The following is a 17,396-nucleotide window of genomic DNA, read 5'->3' on the forward strand; positions in this document are numbered from 1 at the left end:
TTTTTTCCTTCGAAGTCCATTTCATTTTCATTCTTATTTTATTGTTATTTTTTATCACCCTTTTATTATTTTTATTGCTTTACTGGTTCGGGTCAGTCGAATCCAAGTCCAAGAATTCAGCTCAAATGGTCAATACATTTGGTTAAGGTAAAGGTCTGAATTCATCCATAAACCCTAATCCACACTAAGTATGTTCTGAAGATGGATAAAAAAAAGAGATTGAAAAAATAAGATCAAACATTTCCAAAAATATGTTTAGATATAGTTTGAATCAGATATTACACTACAGGATTCTCTACATACATTGAAGGCCCATGGATCTGAGCAATTACAATAGGAAAGTTTTACCCCATACCCCATCATTTATTCCCCTACCTCTACATTATTTTTTTTACCAAAATTCCCTCATATAAATAATTTATTAAAAGTTAAAAAAGGCTAAAAAATTGACTACTGGAACTCTTTTACAAAGTCTTTCAGTACACAACAAAATTTAAAAATGTTTTAAAAAAACTGATTATCGAAACTCTTTTCCATAGTCTTCTTGTACACACAAAAGTTAATGTTAAAAATTGATGGTAACTCTTTTGCAAAGTCTTCCGGTACATAAAACAAAAGTTAAAAAAATGTTTTAAAAAACTGATTGTCATACCCTAAATTTTTCCTTAGGTTTTTCATCAACAACAACATATCATGATTCCTTCCATTTGATCAAGCATCTCATTAATCATAGACATTCATCATAATCCTAGAATTTCATTTGATCTTAGTGGCATACATTTCATTCATCTGGGGACTAAGGAATCAAGAGTATTCCCTAGCCTTATGACATTATCCATTTTCATCTGCAGCAAGGCTCAAATTTAGATTGATGACAGTCAAGAGCATTGTTTATCACCCGAATCTCTGTAAGTTTTGATTGTCTATGTGATCAAGTAGGAGAAGTATTGGGTCCAAGAGATGACTCTTGTACGTTTAGTTCTCTAATCACTAATCATTTGTATCATGGTTATCCATCAGCATTTTATTGGATTTAAAGTCAAAGGACGTGTTTTGAATTCTTGTTTGACTTTCATTAATAGTTCATTTACATTGCATTTGTTTTCATTTTTATGCATCCATTAAGCACATATTTGGGGACTAAGATAAAATTCAAGAAGGTTGACTTTTGTCTTTGACCTCTTTATTACTAATTGCATCTCATCTTGTCTTTGTTAACTTTTTTTATTTCATTATTAAGTGTGATTTATATTTAGTTAAGCTTGCATTTAGGATATCTTGGCATTCTTATACTGTAGGATAAGATTAACTAATTTTGAACTCAAGCTTATTAGGATACGTGGATGGCGTCCCCCTGTTTGGTTTAGCATTTGGTCATTTGGTAAAGGTTTGAACCTTAAATCATTTGGGTGTTATACCAATATCATTGCATTTGAATATTATTTGGTTTCATTTTCAATACAGTGCAAGAGTTTGTTCCCATTCATGTTCATTTTGTTATCTCCCTTACTTCTTCATTCCAGTTCATAAGAGAGAAAGCTAAAAAAGGTTTAAATCAAAAGAGAATATTGAAAAGGAAATACAAGTCACCCTTCATCCAAATTCATTCCATTTTAAGAGTACATCGAAACATTTTTAGAAGATTTGATACAATATTTTTTAAACATCTTCATCCTAAATTACAAGGGTTTTTAGCTACAAGGCCACAATAATACAAAGGAAAATAACAAAAGAGCACGGTCTACATTATTGATATTAATTTGATTCCTATTTTCAAAACCAATTGGGTTCTTTTAATTTGATCCTTTCTCCATGGAGGAGCAGCTCATTCAAGTGTGCCATTATCTTTGCTAATTGCATTCGTGTTTGACCCCATCAATTAATGTATTATATTGGGTACAACCCACTGATTCCAAACCTATAAAGCATAATCAGTGGGAGCATCAAACATTAGGATTTCAAGTTGCTCAAGTTTCAAAGTCACAAGGTCAAAACAGTTCAAGACTAACATTTTTAGAATTTCAGATTTAGCCAAGTTCAAATTTTGCCAAGTGAAAAAATCTAGTTTTCATTCAAATTTTTACATAAACCTTAAGGTACAAGCTACCTACATAGATCATATAGCTAAAACCCAATGACAGCAAAAGGAACTCTGCAGCAAGAGATAGGGGTGTTCACGGTGTAGTTTGGATGATTTTGACACTAAAAGTCACCTGATTCGCAAGAGAAAAAAACATGCGGTTTGGTTTGGTTTGGTTGACTTTTAGAAATAAAATTGAACCAAACCAAACTAAACTAATGTGATTTGGTTTGATTCGGTTGGTTCGGTTTGTTATAAAACTTTTAATGAGTCATACATACATATATAAATGACAACATAACTTTCTATTTAGTTATTCATACATTATCAAAAAACAACAAAACTCATTATTTTTGGACAACAACTTCTCATTTAATATATAAAAAACACATTAGACAAAAGTGGAATAATATAAAATAATAGCATAAAAAAATATCAAAAGCATTATAATGAAACAAAAAAAAAGTAGAGGAGATAAGAGATTAACGAAGATGAAAAAGAAAGAACAGAAGAGAGGAGAGATTAGAGAAAAAAAGGTGCGATAAAAAATTGGAAGAGAGAATATTTGCACAAAAATGAGAAGGTGAAAAAGAAATAATATAAGTAGAGATTAGAGAAGAAGAGGCAAGATGTATCTGGTGAAGAAGGCATGATACAGCTATGAGAGAGTTGAGAAGGCTGAAACTGAAATCTTAAGTGTGAGGAAGAGAAAATCAGTCGTAATTGTAAGACTAAGGCATAATAGTTTTAAGTTTGGTTTGAACATGAGTTAAGTAAATTTTGGGTTGTAACATAATGCGATTTAATTTGATTTGGTCGGTTTTCAAAATACAAACTGCAAACCAAACCGAACTGCATGGTTATGTTAAAATATTGCCCAAACACATCCAAACCAAATGCATTTTTTTGCGATTTTTGATTTGATTTAGTTTGGTTTGCAGTTTTCTATTGGGCTGGTTCAATTTTGAACACCCTTATCAAGAGAGTTTTTCCTAGTGGTTACCTCATTTTAGTTCAGACCCTGCTTTGTACTAGTTTCTGAATTGCACCATGTCCAAGTTGCTCAAGCCAAAAGCTATCACCAAGTCAAACTTATCCTTCAAGCCATCCATTTCCCCATCATATGTGTACATGAAACAAAAATTAAGAATTTCATGAGCATGGCCTTCACATACATAAGCATGATAAAAAATATGCAGTTATATAACAATTACTACAGTAAAAGGGAAATGGATAAGCATGTCGATTTTTTAAGTTATTGTATCCTTTAAATGACAGTAGTAAATTGTAAGAAAATGTGTTTCATCCATGGTAAAAATCATTTGTTACTATCGGTAAGAAAAAGCAGACAAAATCAAGTTACATGGCCTAACCATTCACACCTCTCCCAAATTCTATTCACTCTCAATTTCACTTGGGGACCACAAATTCATTACAACGTATTCTTCCAATCCCACGAAACCAGGGGAGGAAATTCCACTCTAATAAATTTTTCTTCCTCGGTATCATTTGACATTTCATAATTTCAATTCATTCCCTCATTCACACGCTTAAAGAAAATAGATTTCATAAGATATTTTCCCTCACGCGGGTCTCATTTCTCAAAACCCCCTCATTTCACCTCATTATTTAAGGAACTACTATTTCATTAGAAAAGAGAGGAATCCATAGAAAAGTTACTCTACTCAATTCCATGCCCAGACCTACACTAAAGCTCTTATCATAAGCCTCTCAAACCACCACATCGGAGCTCTGAGTTAAGGCTGAGTTGAGACCTCTCATCAGAAGTAACATTTAACAGCACAACAACCACACACAAGAAGAAGGATGAGAAGAGGATTCAGTTTGAAGCATAAACGAGGAAAGGAGATAGATAAAGACAAGAAGTTTTGTACTTAAGGACATTCATCGTACTGGAGATCTTACCGACATACCAGAGTTTTCACCATCGCGTCGGATTCTTTTAATCTTTGATTTGGTACTCTTAATCCCTTTTTTCATTTTTTCGTGCATGATTGTAGTTGTATTTCTATTATTAAACGTTTTCCCCTTTGATTACATGTGGGCTTGGGGTTTAATTTTGGGTTAGGGTTAGTAATTTCTCATGCTCGATATGTGGGATTCAAGTGTTTTCTAGTTGTTTTAGGTTTGGATTCATGTTCTAGGGTTTATATAGTTTTGATTTATATGGGCTTCGACGGATCCTAGGCAAGATGTGGTGGCACCGTTGTGGTTCTCGTTGACACCACCATGTTGTTCTTGAGGCGGCGCCGACTTTGATTTCTTTTTCCTAGGTTTTAAGTGTTTTTTTATGTTTTAAGAAAGAGAGTACAAATGAAAAAGGTCAGTATGAGAGAGAATCAGATTTGGAAATGAGCTCCCTCGCGTGGGATTACTCTTTTCTTTGTCTATGTCCTCCCTTTTCCATGTTGGCACGTGGCTCCAATTTGAGCTCTCAGATCAGTGGATCTAAGTTTTGCAGAGTGTTAGATTTGCTTACTGGGGGCGTTGACTCTGTATCCTACGTGCGCATTTCTAGGAGCCTACTTTGCACCATTATATCGTGGCCATTTGATCTTGTCATCGCTTGATCCTAAGGTTCAGGGTTGAGTCAACTTATGTTGACTCCCCTTCCCTCCTGTGGACCGTTGACTAAGCACTTTGGGCTTCGTACTTGGCTCAATTTCGTTTATGCACCCTCCCTGTGACTACTTCCAGCGCCTTTTGTTGGGCATGGCTTATATTTGTGTCTTTTTTACCCATTTGCTTCTTTTTTTTTTATTTCTTTTCTTTTCTTTTTTTGTTTGTTCTATTTATTTTATTTTATTTTTAGTTTCTACCAATGATCAAATCTTCACATATAAATAATTTATGTAATAAATTTTAATTAATTATTTGATTGATTAATTAATTTTAATTAATCATTTTTCAATTAATTTTTATTAAATTAATTAGTTATTTGATTTAATTTGTTGAATTACTTTTCTTATTAGACTTTAGGTCTTTTTCTTCTCCATTTTTACCTTTCATGATTGTGTGATCTTGATGTTTATATCCTTCACTATATTATCCCCATTTGATAAAAATATATCATTCACCCATTGTTTGTAGTAAATTTTATAGCATTGCTTGCTAATTAATCAAGACTTAATCAAGATAACATAAAATGAATCATTTCAAAAATAATAAAAATAATGTTTGATCCAACGTCGAATTATTTTCATAAATCAAATACTGATCACCAACGCAAGTAATTGATCCAATATCGAGTACTTTCTTTCCTTTCTGTAACCAATCCTTTCAAAACCACTAGTAAACTCATTTTCATAATAAAATTGGATGAAAAGAGAGGGATTGGGTTTAGACCTTTCTAAGAGTGAGGTTATGCTTAGAAATTGGATCTCCCTCTGCTTTCCTCAATGTTTCTTTAACTATATTCATGATTTCTTCGTCTATAGCCTAAATTTTTTCAAATTTGGTAATAGATTTTCTTTTGTAAGAGATGTACCTGCATTGGTTGCCAATGTTATACTGTAATAATATTACACGATGGTCAGAAGTATACCTTAGGAGATGAGTATTAGAGAAATCTTAATAGTTTTACAATCATTTGTTAGACACTAGGAATCTGACCAATCTAGCTTGAATAAAGTTATCATCCAGTTCGTTGTTAGCCTAAGTAAAGATGTTTCCTTTATACCCATACCTTTTAGATAACAACTATTAATATTATCATTCATGCGACTAGTGATGCTAATATCAATAGGATTGTCTCCCTGCTTTTCCTCAGAGGCACTAACCATGTTAAAATCACCACACATAATCCAGTTTTCAATGTCATTAGAATTAAAGAGATTGGTAATCATAGATCAAGTATCTTGTTTTTTTAGAATGGTTAGAATTACCATATATACCAATAAACCTACATATATTACTGTGATCAACAAGAGAAAAATACCCATCAATTGAATTTGCATTATAATTCACAACATTCATCTTAACATTTTGTTCCATATTAGAATCAAACTTCCGTTCACCTCTGGTGAAGAAGTCAAAAACATGGTAATTATTCCTACTATTGGCAAAACTAAAGATTTTTTTTAAATAGTAAGAAAGTGGAGCTTAGCTTCCGAGAGGAAAATGCTGTCAGAATGATGCATGTTAATAATCTACTTCAATGCTCTAACTATTTGAGGGTTTCCTAACCCTCGACAGTTCCAACTAATGATTCTCATGGATCTTATTTGACCTTTTGATGCGGGCATGCCATTTGTTCATAATTTATATTTGATCAGACTCCTTTGATTTTTTGTATGCTTCTTTTTATTTTCATGATTGGCTTCATCTTTAGTTTGAGTATTGCTTATAACCATGATTTGTTTTGCTTGTTCTTGTGATTGTTTCTTTGTTATGGATATCCTGCCCAACTTTATCAATATAGCTTCTAGTATATAGGAGTGAATTCTCCATAGCTGGGATATTTCATAGGTTTTATAATAAATAGATTTTATGTTTCATCTTTTATCCTTTTTCCAAATTCAATTTACCTAAGCCATGGTCCAAAGGGATTTGTTATGTTTGGGTCTAGATTTTTCATGTTGTATTTTGGGCTAAATTCCTCATTGTGGCCAATGATTCCACAACTGAAGCAAAACATATGTATATTTTCGTATCTGAAGTCGACCCAAGTATTTCCCTCTTTCTTGATTCCTATGTGTACGCCTGGCTTAAGAGATTTTTTGAAGTTAAAGCAAAGTTTTGCTTTGGTTAGGGTAACTTTTTTAGGAAAAAGATATAGGTTAGCTTCTAACACCTGTCCAATTTTAGCATGAATCTTCTCTCCCATTTTCCTAGTTGAAGATTTTGGAAGGATTCCCCAAGTTGAACCCAAATAGGCACTATATCGAACGAGTTATTTTGAAAATATATTTCAGGATTTCAAGGTTTTACTGATAGCCAAACATTCTTAAAAATTTAGGGATTTCCTTTGAGAATTCTCTTCACATCAATCAAATTATCCATAGAGATGCAAAATAATCTTGGTTCCAGTTCTGAAATCTTCCACGCTTTAAGGTCAGACCAAATGTTAGCTAAAGTAGTAGATATGGAACCTTTATGAATAAGCTTTTTTGATATAAATCTTCTAATTATAGCATTCTGATTTTATTTGAAATCTTCTTTTATATCATATCTTCCCGAACACATAAATCCAGGTCTTCATCTTCTTTGTCATCTTCATTATTTCGATTTGCACTTAATTATTTATTCTTATTTTTATGTATTTTAATGAAACTCTCTTGTAGGATTTTTTTATTGGTATTGCATTCCTAAATGAGGAGACTCTTCGCAATCTACAAAGTCGAAGGTTGGTACCGTCAAGCCAGTTCCATTCTTGATCGAGTTCTTTTGCCTTTTCCCATGGCTTTTTTATCCTCCATCACAAAAGGAAAAGATACCATAGACGAAAAGGGACTAGGGTAACCAAATAAAGAATAGCATGGAGAGGGAAACACCTGGAAAGAACCAACAAACTAGTAAGAAGATAACAGGGAGGGATAAGCACCTGGAAAGAACCAGAATAAAAAATAGCAGACACTACTATGAAATATACCTTTGGTAACATCATATTACTGCAACCATTGTGAAACATGTAGTAATATCTTAATTTTATGCGCTTGTTTTTTTTATTATTATTAAAATACTTTTCATCGCGGTTCATAATAATAACCATGGCGATAGATCCAGGGTTACAAGTTTCGAATCTCAACATCAACATTTTTTCATTTTTTCTATAAAAAAAGCATGTGTTCCTTAACTTATATTGTTAAATAAAAATTGAAAAACAATTAACTACAATTGCTTTAATCAACCGTTATTATACATTCCATATTTCACTACAGTTGGTATTGGCAACCATGGTGAAATTCTTTACTGTAAAATTAAAACATAACATATTTTTTTTTATTTTCTTCGTAACACATGCCCTAGCAAACCAGAGATGATAGTGATAGAGAAATTTACATCTTCAACATCTTCATTGATTTGGAACGTCCAATATTCACCCTTTTCATTCATTTCTTGGAACGCAAATCATTTCTTGGTTGTTTTGTTCTCTTCGAAGTTTGATATATTTCTTGGTCTTTCTCTCGTGATGTGGCTAGTAGTAGTAGTAGTACATCTTTCTAAACGTTTATGTCTTTCACTAGGGTTACTAGTTTCTTTCTTTAAAACATCAATGATGTTGGATTTTGTTGCATTTCATGAATCAACCGTTTGTGCATTGACATTATTATGTGTACTGTTCATCTTTCCTTTTGTTCATGTTTTATTTCGATTTTGTGACTATGACTTTGTGTAGTTGCAAATAAAATTGTTGGGTTATTGATTGATGTTATGAATATGCTTTAGGTTTTTGTGTTGTTAAATATTATATTGTTGTGATGTATATGCATATTCATATGATCATATTAGTATGTTGTGTGTATAACATTAGTGTGTCATTCACATTAGTCTTTTGATATAATTTTCAGAATTTGTTACGGATCGTAGTTGGATGAAAGCTGATAGATTAGGTCTGGTGTACAAGAAAAGAGTTCTTGAATTCCTTGAATTCACGAAACACAATCTTATTGGAAATAATGTTCCCTTTTATTGTCCTTGTGTTAATTGTGGAAATATCAAAAAATTGTCAAAGGACGAAATATTACATCACCTATGTTGTAATGTAATATGTCAAAATTATACAACATGGACGTGGCATGAAGAAGTGGATAAAAATTGAAATGTGATGTCACAAATGTATGGAGTTGATGAAGATATGGATGATCGACTATAAGATATGATCAGTGATATTGGAGAGTCGTCTTTTTATGAAAGCTCATATTTATGATACTTTATATAGTGATAGGATGCATATTTATATAAGAGGTGCACAAGTTTTACACGATTGTCTACATTATTAAAATTGTTTAATCTGAAGGCAAAAAATGGAAGTTTCACAAAATTGTTTGATTTGTTGAAACAAATGCTACCAAAAGATAACAATTTGTCGGATCATTGTTATGGGTCCAAGAAGATATTATGCACAATGGGTTTGGAGTATATCAAAATACATGCAAGCCCTAATGATTGCATATTATACATGAAAGAGTATGAAATTTTGGATCAATATCCGGAATATGGTGAGTCGCGCTGCAAGTTGAAGGACAACAATGGTGATGAAAATGATAATGTTAGCAAGAAGCGATCTCCTCCTAAAGTGTTATGGTACTTGTCAATAATTTTAAGGTTCAAGAGACTTTTTGTTAATGCGAATGATGCAAATAATATTAGATGGCATGCAGATGAAAGAAAATGTGATGGAAACATTCACCATCTAGCTAATTCTTTGCAATGGAAGAAAATTTATTCATTATTTATGGATTTTGTGCTTGAGCCAAGAAACCTTAGGATTTGGATTGCCACTGATGGAATGGACACCTTTGGTAATTTGAGTACTAAGCATTCTTTATGGCATATTTTTCTCACTATATACAACATATCTTTTTGGTTATGCATGAAGTGCAATTATATGTTATTAACTATGATGATCTCTTGACCAAAACAATGACTTATATGTTTATCTAAGTGCATTAATTGGAGATTTAAGACTTTTTTTTGTAGGAAGGCGTTGACGTTGATGATGCATATTCTGGTGAAAATTTAAGATGCGTGCAATGTTATTTCGCACAATCAACGACTTTCCTGCATATGATAATTTTGTTGGATACAATGTCAAATGACATAAATTGTGTCCTTTATGTGAATCTAATACTTTTTTTCACCAACTAGAGTTTGGAAAAAGACCGTTTACCTTGGGCATAAAAAATTTCTAAAAATTGATCATCATTATCATAGATTATGGAAGGCTTTTAACGGAGAGTAAGAGTTTGAAATCGCACATAAACCTTTAACTGGTGATGAATTTTGTCAATGATAATAACACCTTAGTGTTGTCTTTAGAAAAAATAAGAAAGGTCCCTTTGATAGAAATATTTGTAAAAAGAGATCGGTGTTCTTTGATATTCCATATTGGTCTAGCCTCGATGTAAGATATTGTCTTGATGTGATGCATGTGGAGAAAATGTGTGTGATAGTTTGATGGAAACACTTCTAAACATTCCAGGAAAGACTAAAGATAGTAAAAATTCCCGTTTAGATATGGTTGAGATGGGTATACGACATCAGTTGGCTCTAGAAGATAGAGGAAAAAGAACTTATTTGCCTCTGACATGTTACACTCTATCTAAAATGAAAAAGAAAAGTTGTTGTGAGTCTTTGCATGGTGCCAAAGTTCCCCAAGGTTATCATAAAACATAAATAAACTTGTATCAATGAAAGATCTCAAGTTAATTGGCTTAAAATATCATGATTATCATGTCTTAATTCTACAACTTCTACTAGTGGCTATCTGTGGTTTCCTTCCAAAAAATATAAGAGTAATTATAACCAGGTTGAGCTTATTCTTCAATGTTATATGTAACAAATTTTTGATTTTAAAAAATTAGATGAATTAGAAGATGAGGAAGCAATAATCTTGTGTCGATTAGAGATGTACTTTCCTTCATCATTTTTTTACATTATGGTTCACTTACTTGTTCATCTAGTTAGAGAAATCAGATTTTGTGATCCAGTTTATTTAAGCTGGATGTATCCAATAGAGCAATACATGAAATCTTTAAATGATATACGAAGAATCATCACCGACTGTAAGCTTCAATCGTTCAAAGGTACATTTCTTAAGAAACTGTTGGATTTTGTTTAAATTATTTGCCGAAAACAAAGTTTATAGAAATTCTAAAGTCTCGTCCTGCTGGAAGATATGGAGGTAGAAGTACTAAAGGTTTAAATGTTAAGTCAATGGCTTGGTATGTAGTTCTTGAAGCACATTTCTATATATTGAATAATCTTGACGAAGTTCAACCTTACATAGATACTCACAAAATATTTATGAAGACAAAATATCCTTGAATGAGTGACAAATGGTTGTTGATAGAGCATACCAAGAAATTCATAAGATGGTTTAATAAAAGGATTTCTAATGATGATATTGCATCCTAGATAATTAAATGGTTATCGTACATGCCAAAATTTAATGTGATAACTTGGTTTGCATGCGACATTTCAATTTTTTTCTTTTATACAAAAGCAAAATATGATCGTAGTACAATACAAACTAATGAGGTTATATTTGAGGTTGAATCCATGTATTTTTCTAGTTTGAAAGATAAGAATCCTATATTGGCATCTAGAGCGTTTTATGGTGTCATTGAGGAGAATTTGGAGATTGATTATGTTATTCTCAAAGTGCCTTTATTTAAATGCAAGTGGGTTACCAATAGTAATGATGTACAAACTGATGAGTTAGGATTCACACATGTTAACATTGGTAATATAACTTATATGGCCGAACCATTCATCATAATTACTCAAGAAAAACAAGTTTTTTATGTGAGAGTCCCTTCTGACTTGTCTAAGAGATGGTCAATTATTCTCCAAGGAAAATACATTTCTCATACTGATGAAAATTTTGATATTCCTTCTACTTCTTCTTACACAATATAATTTCCTACTTCATTTGAAGAAGTTGATAGAGATGATGTGCATGATATTCGTAACGATCATCAAGAAGGCATATGGGAAAATTAACAACTAAGTATTTTTCATTCATAATTTATTGTAAGTTATAATTTATAAGATTATTTACTAACAAGTATTATTATTTTAAATTATAGGTGTTCAGAGTCAATACAACAACAGACGAGACACCAAGATGCTAAGATACTATTATTTGATGTAATATCATGTAAATTACTGGTTGTTTTGTGTCATTTTGATTTTGATGTAATATACAATTTTTGGTTCTTAATGCAATATTGTCTTTGTTAAAATACAATTTTTGGTATGATATGATTCACAAATGGGTATGTTATTGTTTTTGGCCTGATATGTATCGCATCTCGAAAAATAAGATCTTTCACGAAGCGTTCGCACGCTCGCAAAAAATTGATTCAAACAGAGTCGTCACCGGACTTTATTTATTCCTAAAAGAAGAAAAGGTAAAATATCGATAAAACCCTTCAAAAGAAAACAAAATGGTAATCGCAACCAAATTTAGGTTCGGGAGTCGATTACACAAGAGGAAGGTATTAGCATCCCTCACGTTCGTTGTACTCAACGGGAACATTTTAGTAAAACTTGCAATTGAATGTTAGCTTACATTAATTGTTATCTTCTACTTATTATGCGAGAAAAAGAAATAAAATATTTTTAGGTTTTTTTTTATTAATGTGACAAGATTTCAAAATCTAGTTCTTATGTATCTCCAGGTGCGATGGAGAACTCAAGGCTACGTAGTTCTTTATAGCAAAGAACTGTTTGTTGGTTACTTTTAAGGAGTGATCCTTTAGACATACCCATTGGTTAAAACTTTGCTTGTTGCTTGCTCTTGGAGGCTGAAGCCTTTGTTTGTTTCACGTCGATATGGATAAAGCATACTCATTTCTGAAAATGGTTTTTGAAGTCGTGCAAGGGTGGAAAACAAGTTTGATTTGTTTGATTATGTTATTGGATAGTGATTACTCGAATGGTCGAGTAAGGAAACTCGTATCTGAATAATTGAGAAGAGGAATAGAAGCCTATATACCATCTCCATGTTCACCCTTAATTTTGAAAGGATTTAGATAATGTTAATGTTTTTTGGATGGACGACGAATACTCGAATGGTCGAGTAAGACAACTCATATCCAAGTATTCGTGGAAGGGAATAGAAGGCTCTAGACCACCTCCTTTTTCGTCCAAGTTATTACGAAAATGAGTTTGATTAAATTTGATTATGAAAGTGGTTTGAGACAAATCAGATTGAGAAGTTCTTTATTGGATGATGATTGCTCAAATGGTCGAGTAAGGGAACTTGTATCCAAACAATCAATGAGAGGAATCGAATGCTCTAGACTATCTCCTTTTTCATCCTTTGAAATGATGTTTTAGTATGATTAAGTGTTTTGACTTTGAATTGGGAAAAGGCGCACGATGTTGATCGAGGTTTTTTTATTTGCATTGAATTGAAACAGGATGTGGAAATGAGTTTTTCACTTGGCATTGGACCAAGACTTTGGATAACATACTTGGTGTTGGACCAAGGGTTTCAATCTTTTTTGGAAAGTTATCTTACAAAACTAATGTTAATTCATATTCATCAATTAACTAATTAGTCATTTAAATAAATGCCAACAAATATAATCAAGATGATAGTGAATTAAATTTGAAATGAGAGGTACTAAGATGAATAATCAAAACATAGCACGAGTGTAAAATAAAACAAAGTCTAATCAATAAAATATAGGTAAATTAATTAATTAAGTTAATAAGAATTAAGGAATAAAATTAATTAATTCAATTAAATAATGACAGTTAACTAAATTAATCTATTAAAATATATTCAACAAAATAAACCTACAAATGAGAAATAAATAGCAAAAAACAATAAAGATACAAAAAAAATGGGTTGCTGCCAAAAATAACACCAAGGCCCAATCATAAGTGGAAAACAAAACAACGGGGGAAAGTAGTAAGAGCACTTAGCCCGTGAGTAATAAGCCCACAGAGAGTCAATAGTTTGACTCAGTGTGGGGCCACTGGATGAGCATGCTTGGCGCAGTCAACCAAATCAAAGGTCCAAATAACTAGGGTGCAAGGTACGTTGGAGTAGAGAATACACAGGGGAAAGGGTCAAGTGGAAACCTGCATGGATGCCAAGTGTGCATAGATGGACGGTCTATAGAGAGAGTCTAAAAACTCAATCTCAGAGAGAGAGAGAGAGATTATTTGCTTTCTCTTCTTTTTTCTCTTCAATCTTTCATCCTCTCACCCTCTCTCCACTCGTTCTAATTGCCACCATCGACCTCCCCAAACAACAACATCTATGACCTCAAAACCACCACCAAACCCAGTCTCTGGTTGAGCTTCAACCAGAGAACTCAAGCTGAACCGATAAACCACCATAGCCTGATGAACACCCTGAAATTTGGTTCAACATCAATCGGAAAGTTCATCCCAGCCAAGAAACCTGCCTGAGCCACCATTAATCCACATGAAATCCGGCTGAATTTCAACCAGAAAGTTCAAACAAACCTAGAACCCACCTACAAACCTCAAAACCTTAAGCCTTAAACATGAACTCTGTCTCAAATCCTCTTATGATCACTAATCTAAACCCAAAAACAACAAACCATGAAACATCTAACCAGATTGAGACCTAAGAATCTTGGAAACCCTAACCTTCCAAAACTCCAAAATCACACCTAAACCGACTTGAATCCTTCACCCAAACAATGATTCAACATCAAAATTAAACAAACATCAACAATACATCATGGAATCAAACGAAAATCCAACAAATCAAAGACAACCCTAAGTTTTACAACCAAAGGTTCAAATCAAATTGCAACTCAACAAGCTACACAAATAAGTATCAATCAAGTAGAAGGCAAATGGATGAGGCTTTACCACTTTGGAAGTTACTGAAGGTATGATTCCACACATGTACTATTTCCTATTCTTCTTTATGCTTATGTTTTCACTTCACTCGCCTTATTCTCTTCCCTCTTGAATTTTGTTCTATGTGCTATTGTATGTGATGTTGTGTTGTATTGTTGTTAATCAGAGAAGTATTGGGGTTTAGCTCGATTACTTTAGAATTTTAGTGAGAAATTCTAACTGATTTTTAGGATTATAGCTCTTAGTATAGGGATTTGATGATGGAGAATTAGGGTGAAGCAACTCATCAGAAAATATATAGCTCTAAGCTCACGTAGATTAATTCGTATAGGAAATAATCTATAAACGAACCGAGCCTAATGAGATTTCTGCAGAGTGACTCTAATGGAGAAAAAATGTGTCCTTGAATGAAACAATTGCTTGATTTATATAAGGTAGCTGACATGTATGAAATATTTTGAAGTGTGTGATTAAAATTCTATTATAATTTATCCTCTCTGTGAATTTATTACTGAAATTGGGATTCAATTAGGTGTGAATTTTGTGCGTGTGAATCACTTTCCTTGTGGTCCCCCTACTAATTTCTTACTAAAATAAGTATTCTTTGTTTTTGTTTTATGTACACATGTGAAATTGGCTTGGAGTTGATGGCTTATAATGACTTGGCTTAGAGATGGCTCAAATGGAGGAGGCTTGGAAGCACCTTGAGAACAACATGAAAAGTTGAGAGTGAGGTTGTGAGGACAAGAGCTTAATGTAACTTGGCTTGCACATATGGCTTGCTTTTCTTCTTTTTGAAGGTTGAGAAAAAACAAGAAAGAGGGTTTGAATTGTTTTGGAAATAAAAACTTTTTCAAAAATCAAAACACACAAAATTTTATACTGGTTCGCTTGAAATTCAAAGTTACTCCAGTCCACCCGACCAAGGTGATTTCGCCTTCAAAAAGGACTTAATCCACTAATCTTGAAAGATTACCTAACCAAACGTCTAAGAGAATAATCTCTTAGCCCTCTCAAGTATTCAGACTGCGCAGAGTCACTTGAGGATGTAGTTTAAGCAAGAGTAAATTGTAATGTAAAGTGCTTATAACAAAAAGCAAATATTACAAAAATATAAGAGCAAAAGCTTTTCACGTAAGAGCAGCAGTCGTGAAAGTGAGAGAGGATGAATGGGGTTTCTGTGTGTCTCAAGTGCATTCTCTTGTGAGGTATTTCGTCCTTTATATAGTCATTGAGAAGGACCGTTGGAGTGATGACAGAATCTTGGTCATTGAAGAATAATTAATGTCATTACTCTCTTTGTTTCTTTCTAAAACCGTTTTGTCCGCCTCATTATTCCCTTCTTTAAATACTTTCTTTCCATATTAAGATTCTTTTCGGTTACGCGTTCTGGACTGGTGAGTCTATGTCAGAGTCTTGATATATCAAAGTTTATCTTCAGAGGATGGTTATGTATGACTTCATCAAAGCTTCTCAGTGCTCTAGACTTCTTAAGTATCAAAGTCTAGATTTAGTAGTCTTTTAACGGAGCTTCTGACTTCTAAATGTTACGTTGGTATCTGCGTTGGTCAGAGTCAGAACCTTTTAGACGTATCCTTTCTAAGTGGCATCTGATCATCGAATATATGACATAATTTTATATCTGATGTATTATCAGAATCTTGCGAAGTGTTCAGAGTCCTGCACACTAAGAAAAAATCATGTTAGAGTACCATTTTTGTTTCATCCTTTGTTATCATCAAAATCTTAGAGATATATTGTAGAACCAACTTTGTTCTTACAATCTCCCCCTTTTTGATGATGACAAAAAAGTTTAGATTAAAGATGAAACATTTAAAGAAACTCTTAAATAAGATATTACAGTGGGCTCCCCCTGAGTTAGATCTTTGGATAGCTCAGAAGTTCTTACCGAAACATCCATGGTTTGGTGCTTTTAGCTACTTCCTGCATATCTTAAGTCATTGATTTTGTAATAGTTTATTAAACATGTTTGCAGTGCTTGAGAGGAATTAGTTATGTTTTCATCAGAGCTATTTTAGTTCTCCCCTTTTTTGTCAGAATCAAAAAAACATAGCAGCAAAAAATGATATTGATATAGAAGCATTTACAGATATGCACATATGTCAGAAAGCAGAAAGCAAGAAACAAACATCAAAACATAGAAAGCAACAAGCAAAATAGCCTAGGTTCCTAAGGGTTTAGAGGCGGAGGTATCCTATGGAGTAGCTGGGACAACATGTTTTGAATGTTAACATTGACAGAGTCCTGTTGATCCAGTCTAGCTCGAACTATCTCTTGTTCTTCCTGCATTTCTTCGAGAGTCTTCAGGACCAGAGGGACGAACCCAGAGTTGGAGTTCTCCCCCTGAGTCAGTTCATCAGCTTTGGCTTTGGCAGCAGCTTCTTCAGCAACGCGAGTTGCTTCTTCAGCGTCGGCTTTAGCTTTTGCCTCAGCCTCAGCAACAGCAACAGCAATAGCCTTTGCTTCAGCTTCTCTTATTCTCTGAAGTTCTTCTAGACACGCTTTCTCTTCAGCTTCCTTCCTTGCCCGTTCCTCAACTTCTCTGGCTAGGCGCTCTTGGAGTCTGATCTCAGCGTCTCTGATGAAGTCGTTGCGGACTTGTTCAGAGAGGCCTTTCAGCTTGAAGGCTTCAGAGGTCATCCAACTTATGACTCTGTTCCAGTGAATCCTTGCATCAGAGGGATCATCACTGATACCAGAGTTGATGGTCAAAGACCATCCCTTTTCAACTAAAGACTCTGCAGAAACCTTGATTGCT

The 17,396-nt window shown here is 33.3% G+C and overlaps 2 long non-coding RNA genes across 3 annotated transcripts; one reads left to right on the forward strand and one right to left on the reverse strand.

The window, feature by feature from the left end:
- Positions 1-1,580: 1,580 nt before the first annotated feature.
- Positions 1,581-3,209, reverse strand: LOC127091679 (uncharacterized). The gene is made up of 2 exons (XR_007791976.1): positions 3,084-3,209; positions 1,581-1,918 (listed from the first exon to the last, which is right to left on the reverse strand). It is a non-coding gene; the product is annotated as an uncharacterized LOC127091679 (long non-coding RNA).
- Positions 3,210-3,477: 268 nt separating this feature from the next.
- On the forward strand, positions 3,478-9,632 carry LOC127091676 (uncharacterized). Of its 2 annotated transcripts, XR_007791971.1 has the most exons (3): positions 3,478-4,058; positions 7,384-7,696; positions 8,611-9,632. It is a non-coding gene; the product is annotated as an uncharacterized LOC127091676 (long non-coding RNA). The 2 variants fall into 2 exon arrangements; XR_007791970.1 differs by lacking the exon at positions 8,611-9,632 and having other exon boundaries at positions 7,384-7,895.
- Positions 9,633-17,396: the final 7,764 nt, after the last annotated feature.

Source organism: Lathyrus oleraceus, chromosome 6 (genome assembly GCF_024323335.1).
Source record: "Lathyrus oleraceus cultivar Zhongwan6 chromosome 6, CAAS_Psat_ZW6_1.0, whole genome shotgun sequence".
Lineage (NCBI taxonomy): Eukaryota > Viridiplantae > Streptophyta > Magnoliopsida > Fabales > Fabaceae > Lathyrus > Lathyrus oleraceus.